Here is a 14749-nt window from a genome sequence, read left to right on the forward strand (position 1 = left end):
ATTTTGCCATATATAATTTTGCCATATATAATTTTGCCATATATAATTTTGTCATATATAATTTTGCCATATATAATTTTTCCATATATAATTTTGTCATATATAATTTTGCCATATATAATTTTGCCATATATAATTTTGTCATATATAATTTTGCCATATATAATTTTGTCATATATAATTTTGCCATATATAATTTTTCCATATATAATTTTGTCATATATAATTTTGCCATATATAATTTTGCCATATATAATTTTGTCATATATAATTTTGTCATATATAATTTTGTCATATATAATTTTGCCATATATAATCCTGGTAAAAGTTGGTAATCATACTTAAAAAAACAAAACAAATAAAAAACAACAAAAACATCACACTTGATGAGTGTAGGGAAGGTAATTTTAGGTTAATCTTTTCAAATGTAGGTTGCAACATAGAAATCTTGGATATGCGTATTTTTCTCATATGTCAAAAAATGTTTTATATTTTTAAGATATAGAAAGGTTATATACAAGTGACATGCTCCTCAGTTTTATGACATATCTACAAAAGCAAAAAAAACAAAACAAATCCACAGACACACACATATGCAAGTCCACATGATAACTTTTCTCACACATTTTAAACAATTCACACACACACACACACACACACACACACACACACACACACACAAGTAAATTATAGACAAGACAAAATAAAATGTGTTGTTGTATACATAGTGACTGCCAATTGATCGAACAGTTCTTTTTCTAAAGATTATTAAAATCTATGAAAATCCGTTATTTCTGAACAACTTTTGGTTTTATCAGAAAGATAAAATCCTGAAGTTTATTTTGTTAAAAGCAGGATAATATAATACTTTTCTATTATTTTAAATAGAATTTTAAGTTTTAAATTTAAAAAAAAATGCGTTTAACGCAGTCTTTGCAGAATGTAAATAAAACATCAATATATTTTTTAAATTTTTCGAGCCAATTAAATAAACTTTTTTATGTCTAAATAAAATTTACTATGATTTCCTATAAGAATATGCAAAAGTATTATAATATAATTACCTTATATTTTAATAAATTTATATAAATCCATTTTTTATCGTGAACTCGTGCATTTTACCTACTGCCGCCATCTTAGATTTTAGGTATGGGAACTCAGTCGCGTCTAAATATTTATTTAAGCATTTTCATGAGTTTTAATGTAACTAGACAGGTAAATATTTTTTAAATAATAGAATTAAATTATAATTACGAACGCTATTTATGGTAAAATATTTTATTTGTAGCTTTATAATCTTTTTCTTCATACTAATTGATCCATCAAGCTTTAATTTTTCCTAATACTAGTTAAAAGTAAATAACAACTGCTTTTATTCTATTTTAACATCAAACATATATTTTGGCATCATATTTCTCAGTTTTAATATCACTTTTTAGTCAGTTTTTAATTTCATGATTAAAATCATTTTTTCTTTCTTATTTTCTAATTAATAATAACCAATGAATAATGATGGTCCCCCACCTAGGGATCGTGCACACAATTTTTCTAGGAAAAGATCAAAGGTTAATGCCATAGTATGTACATGTATACTCTCCTATAGCCCACACCACTTGAGCGATCATGACCAAATCTGACATGATAATGGTCTCTGACCTAGAGATGGTGCACACCATTTTCAAGGTCAAGATTAAAGGTTAGGGTCGGGACTTTGTTGTACAAGCAAAGCCTTGTGAGAAGCACGGGTATCTTTGCTAGTAAATCATATATTTTGTAAGGAATATAAGTAAATAATTAGTAAAATAGGTTTAATGAAATTTTCAGTTATATTAAAAGGTTCTTTATTTTATAAGAAAACCAAATAAATATTTTAATATTAAATTTTTATGAGATTTTTAGTTTCATTCAGTGAACTAGCCGGACACGTATCCCAGCGTTGTTTGAGAGAAATACAAAGCAAAAAAAAAAAAAAAAAAAATCGGTAACGGGAAATTAAACTCGTTTAGCTAGTCCCTTTTCCATTTTGTATCAAATAGGGATTACCCCCTCCAACATTTGAAAATCGATATTTTAAAATAAGTATTTACTCATTTCTACCATAGATAGGAGGAAAACACTTAGCAACAAGAAAGTTCCTCTTGCCTACGGTTTTAGGAACAAAGCCGCTAAAATAGGAATCTTTATTTACAACTCCACGACCGAATCAAACAAGCTGGAACAAAGAAATCAGGATTAGATAAGATAATTTTGAAGAACACAGTATATATATAGAAAAGACTGAGACGAACATCTAGTGAGAGAGAAGATGCAGAAAAGAAGAAAGAGTTTGGCCAATCAATAGTTTTTTAAATTGGAACTAAGCTCTTCACCATGCTTTTAAATAAGTATTTATTCACATCATAAAATGGCAGAATAGTTAACAGTCTTGATATTATTAAAAAACAACAAAAACTACTGACTTATACCAAACGCAATATACTTATAACGTACTGAAACTGTGTTTAAGTTGTGCACTTTTTTACACACGACATGATAAAGAAATCGTTGCTTTTCGTTTAACAAATGCGGTTAATTGCCGAAAAATTGCCAAGAAAATGAGTTATCCACAGACTTAGTGCTAGTAATTTTTGTCTAATTGTAATTGGAAATTTTAAAATTTTACTAGGAATAATATAATCAAGTCTTATATAAACTTGGTTATATTATTGCTAGTAAAAATTTAAAATTTCCAATTAAAAAATCGTCAAATAATTTCGTAACTGATGTATTTTATGAATATTTTTTTATTCATAATGTTGTTTCGATGTTTCTTATGCTTTTAGAAAAAAACATTCAGAAAATTTGTCAGTAATCTTCTTATATTTATTTTTACTATTCTACTGTATTTTTAAAAAGCTGCATTTTTTTAATAAGTAGAAACTAAATAAATTATTTTAGACATATATTATCAATAGTTAAATTAATCATACTCCCGTTTAAGATCTAAAATGTATTTTTATAATTTTTAGCGGATATATTTTCGTGCTGTTTACACGTAATCTTCCACGAATGCTAAATATTTACAATCCTCTAAATTACCATCAGTATTAGCATAAAAATACGAATCATGGAAACCCGAACAGTGCCTCACCTAAAAAATCGTCAAATAACTTCGTACGCAATAAAGAAATGCTTTATAAATCCTCTAATCCAAAATAATGTTTATATAAAACTGATCTGTTTGAACTTTATCTGAAAGATTATGATTAAAAATTCTTCAAATTGCCAGCGATAAAAAATGAGATAGTGTTGAGGGGAAATACATTTTTTCTATTTATGAAACCGGACATCCACAAGCAGATCGCTTCTTTTGGAGAAACGGGGGGGGGGGGGAACGAAAATTATCTTATTTTAATACAAATTTATTCAAACTTTCAAGGAAACCAACTAAACTTGCTTAAAAAATATCAGATTTTTCAGGAATGTGATCATCCGGTGCGCTTTAAATCAACTATCGAAAGACGTGCCATTCACCCAAACAGCAATTTTATTCAACTTGATTGTACAGAAAAATTTCAAACATTTTCATGAGATATATTTTATTTGAAATACTTCTTATGTGACGTTTCTGAGTTTTGGATTGTGGACTGATTAATTTATTATTTTGATTTTTCGGACTACTGTTCACATCTTGAGTATTTTTTTTCAATGTTTCGGTCGATTTAACCTTAAACCTTCTTCAGGTGTATATTCTCCAATCGAGAATCTTTCTGTCGAATTTTGGAATCTTTCTGTCGAACTCGGGAATCTTTCGGTCGTACTTAGGAATCAGCACAAAATTTCGAACGGAACCCTTTATTTAATCCACTGGAGTAGCATTCTCTTGTTTCATTAACAAGCGCATACAATGGGAACGAGAGAATAAAGTGTTACGTTCGAAATTCCGTGCAAATTCCCGAGTTCGACAGAAATATTTCCGATTTTGACAAGATTCAACAGAGGAAAAGGTCGGAGGTTACATCGACCTCAACGTTGTAAAAATAACATTCATTATGAAAACAGAAGAATCTAAATAATACGCACTTTTCATTTACACTGTTGCTGAAGTTAGAGCGTCGTCCTCCTTAATGTAGGTACCATATCAGTGTTGGCGAGCTACTGATGCTCAAGTCTAACTCCTTGAATACATGTCCGAAAGAGTCAAACTTAAGTCCGAATACTGAATAATAGTATGAGAATGATTGGATGCGCACCTCAATTTGGATACTGGCAACCACCAGACCGTCAACCGTCTCCACATACTTCTTCATATAGCATGTATGAGCTTTAAGGCTAAACTACATTTCTGTTGGCACTTGGTAGCATCATGATACCAATGTTGTCCATGTTCAAGATAAATTTTACTAATTACTTTTGACGTTTTATTTGATCGGTTGGATATCAGTTTACAGAAAAAATATCAACGCAGTTGTTAATAAAATGTTTTTCCATAAATACATGAGTAATTTCAGAACTTTAGGAACACTACTATTTACGAATGACACTGCCGATGCGCAAACGCTTGTACGTGAGCTAGAACAGTCTGCTAATGACATTGGTCTTTATGTTAATGCCGATAAGACGAAGTTTATGACTTTCAATGCGGAGGGGGAGATCAAAGCTCGAGATGGAACAACACTAAAAAGGCCGCTAAGTTTACGTACCTGCGTAGCAACATAGGTTCCACGAAGAAAGATATCGAAATTCGCATCGCAAAAAAATTGGTTTGGATTGGATAAACTGCGGTCAGTATGAACTTAAAGTCTAACTGGCAAACTGAAACGGCAATTCTTCAGAGCAGTGGTGGAGTTTGTCCTTGTTTACGGTGCTATAACCTGGACACTTACTAAAAGATTGGAGAGAAAGCTAGACGACATGTACACCCGTATGTTACGAACATTTTTAAATATATCTTGGGAAGATCATCCCACGAAGCAGCAACTTTCTAGTACCCTCTGCTATATCTACTACCATAAGGAAGCGACGACTACGATTTGCCGGTACTTGCCAAAGGAGCAAGCAAGAGCTGGTGAAAAATGTGGGCTCCATGGCACGGGTGCACGAGCATAGGACGATGTAGATCCACGTAATCCAACAAATTGCACATGACGCTGTGATCCGGAAGATCTGAAGCAGCTGATGGAAGCAAGGAAATCTGGAGAGAGAGAGAGAGAGAGAGAGGAGAAGAGGAGAGAGAGAGAGTCCCGTTGGTCTGGACCAGGAGACCGGCCAAATAGATAAATAGAAACACTTTTTTACAAAGGCGTCATCACTTATCAAGGCCTGGAGACCACTCGAGGATAAGGGGCAATGGGTATATATTAGTTATGGGTTTATAGCGTAGTAATCATAAGTAGTGGAGATTTTGTAAATTGGATTATTAGAGGAACGGTTCATCAAGAACTTGTTTACTTTGGACTTGAAGACAATGAAATTGTAGTCAGCTGGAAAGCAGGAAAATAGAAGAGAGTTCCACAGGCGTGCAGTTCTAAGAAAGAAGCTTTGTTCATGGAATCTACGTTTAGGTTTAGGCACAGAAAACACTACATTCTATTCGGTGTATGCAACCAACGCTCATATATATTTAATAATGACGATGAAGAGGTGACTCAGCTATAATAGTTTGCCGTAGATTCACATAAATAAATAGAACAAAACATTATGATTGAAAGAAAGGGAGCGAGAAAGACAGAAGAAATAAAAAAAAATAGCTAAAAAAAAATTAAGAGAAAATGAATTATGAGGATATAATTGAAATACTATGGAGGACAGGAAAACAAAAACATATAATGAAAGAAAAAAGAAAGAAAAATAAAGGGAAACAACTTAATATTAAAAAAGAGAAAGAATAATGAAAGCGGTAAAAAAAGAGAAAGAAGGAAACACTAAACGAAAAGGAAATCTTGGCACTACAAAAGCATGTGGACCTGATCTCATCTCGGCTGTGCTATTAAAAAAGTGCGGCGCTGAAGTAGCTCTAGTTCTCTCCAAACTTTACAACAAATGCCTTAATCAATCTTGCTTTCCGGACTGCTGGAAAACTGCTTCTGTAGTGCTAGTTTTCAAGAATTCTGGCGAAAGAACTGACCCAGTAAATTATCGCCCCATTAGCCTCCTCCCACTTTTCGCCAAAATATTTGAGACCATAATTAACCGAGCTCTAGTCCATCACCTTACAGATGCTAAACTTCTGACTGACCAACAATATGGATTCAGGCAAGCCAGTTCCACAGGAGACATCCTAACTGTAATCCAGGAACGTATATACCATTCACTGGACAAAGCGGAGGAGGGTAGAGCGGTAGCTCTAGATCTATCTAAGGCTTTTGACAGGGTATGGTATGAGGGTCTTCTCAAGAAAATCAGATCATACGGTATCACTATCATAATTATAATCATAATTAAATCCTTCTTAGATAAGAGAAAAATCCAGGTTGTCCTCGACGGTCGTACATCTAAACAATATGATATAAATGCGGGAGTGCCTCAGGGGTCTATCCTTGGACCTCTGTTATTCCTAATATTCATAAATGACCTCCCTGACAAAATTGTCTGTGAGATGGATATGTATGCTTACGACACCACACTCTATAACAGACACGACAGGAAAACAAATGAACACATATCAAAAGGAATGGCAGAAACACTAGAAGAAGACCTCCGATCCGTAGTGGAATGGGGACAAAAATGGATGGCCACCTTCAATGCTGCCAAGACTAAACTTGTTTCCTTCAATAATTACATGAAACCTTCCCTACCGCCAATAGCAATGGCCAATGACTCTTTATCTGAAAGCACATCTTTTAAACTCCTCGGCCTAATGTTCACAGGAAACATAAGTTGGAACAATTACATTGAGAACATTGCCAGGACTGCTGCGAAGAAGGTGGGTTCTCTTTACCGTACTAGACAGCTACTAACGCCCGAAAGTATCCTTTACCTCTATAAGGCCACCATTCGCCCATGTATGGAGTATTATGGTCATATTTGGGCTGGTGCATCTGCCACAAGTATCTCGCTCCTACACAAGGTTCAAAAGAGAGTCGCCAATCTGATAGGTCCTGAACTGTTTTCTAAACTTCAGCCTCTGTCCCATCGACGAAATGTTGCATCCCTCTGCCCGTTCTACAAGTACTTTAAAGGTGAATGATCTGACGAACTGCAAGCACTTGTGCCCCCTCGATGTAAATACCCCCGACAAGCAGCTTAATCCCACCCCTTCACAGTTGAAATCCCTAGATGCATGAGAGCCCTTTTACTCCAGTAGTTTCTTCCCCAGAACAGCTAGTCTTTGGAATTCCCTTCCGGGTCCCTGCTTCTCCAACTGTACTGATATGCAGAAGTTCAAGTGTAACATGAACCGACATCTTGTTGCCCAACTTTCTATACCCCTTGATGCTTATGTCCCTGATAGTAGCCCCCTACCACAAAGTGGCAATGTGCCTTGTTTGGGGTGAAAATGTAATCATAATAATAATAATAAAAAAAACGAAATAAAGATAATAAAAGAAAAAAGAAGAAAAAGTGAATAAAAAATAATTAAAGAAAGACAAAGATAAAGGAAAGAAGGAAGTTACAATGAAAAATAAAATAAAAAAGCGAAAGACAAAACAGCCAAAAAATAAACGTAGAAAATTATTAAATGAGAAGGTTGAAACAAAATTATAAGAAAAGAGGGAGGGGGCGGGATGGGAAGAGAAAGAATAAACGAAAAAAGAAAGAAAGAAAGAAAGAAACGTGGATGTTTATTAAAAAGAATGAGACTCGTTAAACCTTTACTTTGGTATTTACCACCGTTTGTAAATCCGCACGCGTTTTCTTTCTTTTTTTTTTATTATCAGAAGAGAACATAAAATCCATCGTTAATCCCACGTCATGAAATTGGTCCAGAATTTGATATCGTTAAGCCTTAGCTGGTTTTGTTTTTGTTTTTTATCAAAGGCAAACAAATGCCGACATTTCAAATCACTCACAGACGAAATATTATAAAGAATCCAATTTGGGTAGAGAATCGCATTATTTGAACATTTTTAAGATACGCTTATTGAATCTGAGTGTTTAACGCTGAAAATTAAACGAAACAGACCATCAAAAATATTATATTTTTACATTTACCGTGACAAACAATCAAGAAAATAATATTTCAAATTAAGCTTCACAGATTGCAGAAAAAAATTATATTTATAAATTCAGCTTGGCATACCAACGAAAAAATTAATTTTTATATTAAGTTTGACAGATCAGCGAGAAAATGAACGTTCATATTCAAATTAAGCGGGATAGACTATCGAAAGAACAATACTTCAAATTGAGCGTGACAGACCAAGGAAAAATCTATGTTACTTATAAAATCAAGGTGATAGACGGACGAAAATGTTATTTAAAACTGATGCGTGACTTACCGACAAACGGACGGAATCACTGATAGTGAGTTTGAATTCATATTTTGAAGTAAAGCTAGCAAAACTGATCGACTTGTCAGAATATTCAATTGGAATCTTACTGCTAGATCTATACTCCTATAAATTTTGGCTTTTTGTGTATTGATATTTTTATTAAAAACCCTTTTTTCTGTTTGTTTAAAAAGAAAATACAACTTTGGTATATATGGGTCGTGGAATTGCATTCATCTGCAAAAAATCTAGCTAATTTGCATATTGTTTTAAACATTCATTTTGATTAATAGCTTATTAGATTTTTCGGTTTTCTATGGGATAAAAATCTTTATTACGTTTAATTATATTCATGAAAGTATTCTATATGATTTATACTTATGTAATATTTGCGTTAAAAAGTTTATAGCAAACACAAATCTCTCTCTCTCTCTCTCTCTCTCTCTCTCTCTCTCTCTCTATATATATATATATATATATATATATATATATATATATATTAATGTAGGCGTATATAGATTTGTTAAAAAATGTTTGCCTACCAGACCCCTCTCTCGGTTATAAGCCTACAGACATGAAACTTCATATATAGGGCATTCAAACTAATACAAAACTTTATATTTGGGTTTTAGCCGGGGAAAATCAATGCAAAAGTGTGAAAAAAAAAAATGGAATTTGCCAGGTGAAAGTCGAAAGACGGCATTACGAATATGCATGCATAACGTAATAGCTTTTGGTTCATATTTTAATTTCTAGTCATGGAACAAACATGTCTTCATAGCTCAGGCATTAACGCTAAAGAAAAAAGTAAATCCTAAGCTAAACGTTTTGGCTTCGATTCTCGGTGGTGGCGCCTGTGTCATTTTTTAAAAACTTTTTAAATCATGACTATATATTCGGTCTAATATAATCTATATAATTATAAAACTCAAATGACCTTGTAACGAGTGATGTAATTCACTTTCCGGTTTACGACATCCGGTTGCGCATGCGCGCATAAACATTAACCCATAACAACGTAAACAAATAAACACAAATCGCTTCTTTTGCAGATTTTGACCTGCGCACTGAAATATTAACGTTATTTTTTCGAAATTATTATTTAACATGGGAAGAGTGGGAGTGTTTTGCAACTATTCTTTATTACAACTATACTGTCACTATTTTCTTACAACTAAACAATTTTAACCCGTTGACAAACATAAGAACAATTGTAGTAAAGCCAAAACTACTACTACTACTCTCAATTCGTCCCCTTTCCTTCCTTCCTTCTTTTTTATTTTTTGTTTACATTTCTAGATACAAAATAGTTGTGTGAGAATGGTGAATTTGTTGACACATTTACTAATCTGTTTTAATATTAGTTTTATTTTATTTTATTTATTTAGGTTTTATTTTTTGCTTCAGGTTTTATTAATTAATTTTTTTTTAGATTTTAAGTTTCTATAATTTGGTTGAAGGATTTCAATATGTGTTTTTCATTCTTATATTTCTCATCGGTAGGTTCATGTGCGTTTTTGCTGCTAAATGACTTTCGTCGGCGTTCGATTCGTAGGAAAATCATGTTTAATTTTCGATTTTTGAGCGATTATTCGGAAAAATAATTAACTTTACACGAATATAAAGGATTTCTTTTCACGTTTAAGTAATCCGTCCGTGATTTTTCATTTTAATATACTTTCATAGAAATGTTTCTGTTACGTCACAAGTGTCACGCTCATACATGAATTCCATAGCGGAGCTTGTACCTTATGATGGTGGCCTCAATACTGGAGCTGTTTGCTCTCTCAAAAACGCTTGTGTTCATTATGTAGTCATACCATTTGATATTTATTATATCTCAAAGCGTTTGCTAGTGGATTTTTTTCTAGTTTATTGAGATTACGTTGATGCACAGCCCAGGTCTCGCACCCATGCCAAAGCGTCGGTATTACAATCGTGTAGTATACCATACTATTGCTACACTATCCCATTGAGTACTGTACACACAATAACCCTTATCCCCGAGTGGCCATTGGGCCTTGATAAATGATACTCCTCTTGAGCAAAGGGATACTTTTCCATATCTACAAAATATCAGATAAGTGTTTAAGTAAGAAAGAAATTGAAAGACAAATTGTCGGAGGAGTTTGGTAGAGTTCCAAAGGTCAATTCGTTGAATTCTGACCCCTTAACAGCCAAATTTCTGTCCGAAAGCCGATCACATAGATTTTCCCCAATCTCAGTACACTGTATATAAAATTTCGAGTCTGTAGACTAAAAATTGACAGAGTTATTGTGTAGGGAAATGTACACAGACACACAGATATGTATATATATATATATATGTTTGTGTGTGTGTGTGTTTGTGTGTGTGTGTGTGTGTTTGTGTGTGTGTGTGTGTGTATGTGTGTTTGTGCGCGCTATATGTACGTTTGTATTATTACTTGTATTTAACAGTCAAAGCAGTATTTTTAGAGTGCTAGGATTAATTGTATTTTCTTGTCATCTTATGCAATAACATTTTACGGAAAACACGTGTTTTTCATTTCCATCCTTCACTTCATTTAAAGATGGTATTTACTTCTACGCACATAATCCTAACATGAATGACTTTACAATTAAGGGACGCAAGATTTATAATACTTTAACCAGAATTGTAAAAACTTTAAGGAAAATTATGCGACAAGTACTCAATCTCTAAAATTTAACTGAAACAATTATGGTTACTGACAGGTAATTCTATTCCTAATACGAAAGAGCAAGTAAACAAGCAGTCGCCTCGTTCCAATACATATGGACGTTTGTTGCTTGTGTCCTGTCGATATATCTTTCTTTCTTGCTAGCGATATTAATTTAAATTACCATTCTTTAAATAAAAACAAACATTTAAAGAAATGTATTAATAATTTATCAACTTTTAATTAAATCACTTTATTTTATTATTGCTGATATTGGAAAAACTATTGCATATAATAAGCAAAAATAGGACGATAAAATTACAAATAAATAACGCAAAATATTAATAATTAGAAACTGTTTAAAATGGTTCTGCAAATCAGACATTTAAAATAAATGTGCTTAAATCTTTCTTCTGTATTATACATGGAGTATTTTAAAATATTATTTAAATAACAATAATCCGTTTTGAATGTGATATCACAGTGAGAAATATAAATACATGGTACATGTAATCTTAATATCGCACCAGTCTTCCAGATAAACTGTTTATATATGCGCTTTGGTTATGATTAAAAAAATGGTTGAGAACCATTGATCTAGATGAATATTGACTGTAAATTTAAAAAGCAAAAATTATTTTACATTGGTTGTTTTTCTTGCATTGATCCCATGATTTGAAATTATATGTTTTCTCATAATACATGCAAGAAAATACTTTTTCATTTTGAGCAGGAGGGTCCAATGCCAATATATATATATATATATATATATATATATATATATATATATATATATATATATATATATATATATATAGAGAGAGAGAGAGAGAGAGAGAGAGAGAGAGATAGATAGATAGATACATATATATATATATATATATATATATATATATATATATATATATGAATGTGTATATATATATAAATTTTTATTACTTTTTCACCCAGAAAAAAAATGCAATTTCTACTTGGATGTAAGGCTACTATTTGGGGCAAAATTTGCAGAGATACTATGTAGGAAGTTGAGGAGCAATATATCTCTACACATTGCACTTGAACTTTTGCAGTACAGTAAGGGAAGCAGTGACCCGGGAGGGAATTTCAAAGTCTAGTAGTTCGAGGGAAAAATATTTGAGTAGAAGACTGTCCGGCATATAGGGATCTCTACTGTGTAGGGGTGGGATTTGCTGTTGTCCAATTAGTCGAGAGAATTAAAGAGCTTGGAAAACGTTGGAACACCTTCCATGAAAATATTTGTAAAATAAGCATAGAGATGCAACATTTCGTCGATGGGACAGAGGGTCGAGTTTGGTTGGCAGTGCGAGACCTATTAGGTTGGCGATTGTTTTTTTTTACCTGTCTAGGTATGAGAAACTAGTAACAGATTCACCAGTCCAAATGTGGCAATGCTACTCAATGCATGGGTGAATGATGACCTTGTAAAGGTACAGGATACTTTCAAGCAGATGTATATAACTTTCTAGCATGATAGAGAGAGCCCACTTTCTTCGCCGTAGTCTTGAAAGTGCTTTCGAGGTATTTGTTCGAATTCATTTTCCCTGTACGGCACAATCACGTTGACACACCGGTTCTTGCCAGATCACCGAAATTAAGCAACGTTGAACCTGGCCAGTACCAGATGGGTAACCATTTGGAAAGGCTTTGTGTATGTGTGAGTTCCTTTCTTACAGGTTCCGAAACGGCTGAGACTATATTTTGCAAATTTCACACAAAGGTAATTTATATGTGTGGCAGTGTTCTTAGATATCTTTTATACAGAAATTAGCCCGATAAGTATTGAACATCGAAAAAATTCGATCCTAAAAATAGTTTTTCTATGTTATAAATAAAAAATAGTTTTTACAGAGGAATATTTTAGGTTTAACTGGCAAAGGAAATAATAAAATCTCAACAAATAATTTATATATATATATATATATATATATATATATATATATATATATATATATATATATATATATATATATATATATTCCATATGCATTTAATGCAAATTTTTAAGTAAATCCAGCTCCAAAAAGGGAGCTGTCCTCAAAACCGCTATTCACGGAACTTTAACGGTTCATAACTAATATGAACTATTTAATTTTTTTTAACGCAAATAGGTCACAAATTAGTAGGTAAAGCATAATATGGTTTTTATTAATTTCTCGACCTTATTTACTTCAAATAAATTTTACTCTCCATTCCTTTTGGGAAAATTGGATTCTCTCCCCTTATCAAAAAGCAACGTTGTAGGGAGGCATGGAAATAGGAATATTGAAATGAAATTGCAAAATAATAAACTTTAAAAAAAAACAACATAATTGACAATTAATTGTGCAACGAAACAGTTGATTTGTTAGTCGGATTCGAAAGCTTTACGCTGATTGGTGTAAATAGAAGAGGACGACTCACCTCCCTATAGATTTGATGCAATTATTCAGCAACTAAGACACGCCTACCTCTGCTTTCGACGACCAGACGTTGCTTTCATTGTCCACACACATTGAACACGAAATGTTGTTCGCGTAAAAATTAATAGTCGTTCGAGTTTTATTGTGCAACAACTGACTGAATTTTTTTTTTACGAGGCTTATTCTCGTTTAACATATGGATTAGACCAGCAGCACTATATATTCAAGGTAAGTTTACAAAAAGAAAGAAAAGAGGACATTTTATTTGCTCGTTTTGTGTGTGTGTGTGTGTGTGTTTTATGTTGATATTAAGTGTTTATCCAACGGAAGGTTCACGATGATACTTGTAGTCATTCAACCTTGTGTACATAGCGGTGTTAGCTTTTGGATTCTGGAAAATCTGAGCAGAGAAAGAAATTCTGAATTCTACTACTACTACTACTACTACTACTACTACTACTAATTTTACTCGATGCCTCCGTTCACACTCAAGAGTAGCTGTACGTGTAATTCAAAGAGTTGCGCAATCTCCAGCCACACCTTTCCTGAATCGGCAGTGCTTGAGTTCAGTTACAAGAAATCCATGGTGACTGGAAACAATGCCGAGATAAGCGGAAAGCATACGGCATTATCACGTTGACGCACCGGTTCTGGATAGATCACCGAGTTAAGAAACGTTGAGCTTGATCATTACTAAAATGGGTAACCATTTTGCATTTCCAAGTGCAGTATGTACTCTCCGCCCTCTGCTTACTTTTACTACTACTGCTTATAATAATAATAATAATAATAATAATAATAATTAGTTGGTGCTTCTATAGGGAGGGAACCCATATCAGCCTGAATGTTTCCAACTGCAATGTACGAAACAACCCGAAAATAGCCAAACTATTTTACACAGTCTGAATAGGTCTTATTTATATTAGTCAAGAATACGTACTCGACAGTCTGACGGAGTATTAATTTTTTGAGTATGGGATGACCTTGCATCTGTCGGTCTGAGGTTTAGTTCTTGTTTTGTTAGGAAGCCCACTCTCACAGGTCGTTGATTCCTGTTTTTCGAGTGGAATAAGTTTATTGTTTACTGCCTGAGATGCCCCTACAGAGAATGCTGACGGAACTGACCAAATAATCTTTAAAAGGCCAGAGTGCTCCTGTTTTAGGAGGCGGTGGCTTGATTCTCTTCAATTTCCAGCCTTGTGTCACATCTACCTGTACCGAGAAGGAAGTAAATACGTACAATTTGAAAAATGCAAAA

At 33.1% G+C, this 14749-nt stretch overlaps 1 protein-coding gene across 2 annotated transcripts in view; it reads left to right on the forward strand.

Annotated features, from left to right (window-relative positions):
• The first annotated feature begins 13451 nt into the window (after positions 1 to 13451).
• LOC145284948 (uncharacterized) overlaps positions 13452 to 14749 on the forward strand; it is a 125692-nt gene continuing 124394 nt past the window's right edge. For both annotated transcript variants that reach the window (XM_080134045.1, XM_080134044.1), the window contains exon 1: positions 13452 to 13719. The gene's annotated coding sequence lies outside the window, so the exon portion shown is untranslated. The remainder of the gene's footprint in view (positions 13720 to 14749) is intronic.

This window comes from Euprymna scolopes, chromosome 9 (assembly GCF_053919585.1).
Source record: "Euprymna scolopes isolate OS-2025 chromosome 9, ASM5391958v1, whole genome shotgun sequence".
In the NCBI taxonomy this organism is placed as follows: domain Eukaryota; kingdom Metazoa; phylum Mollusca; class Cephalopoda; order Sepiida; family Sepiolidae; genus Euprymna; species Euprymna scolopes.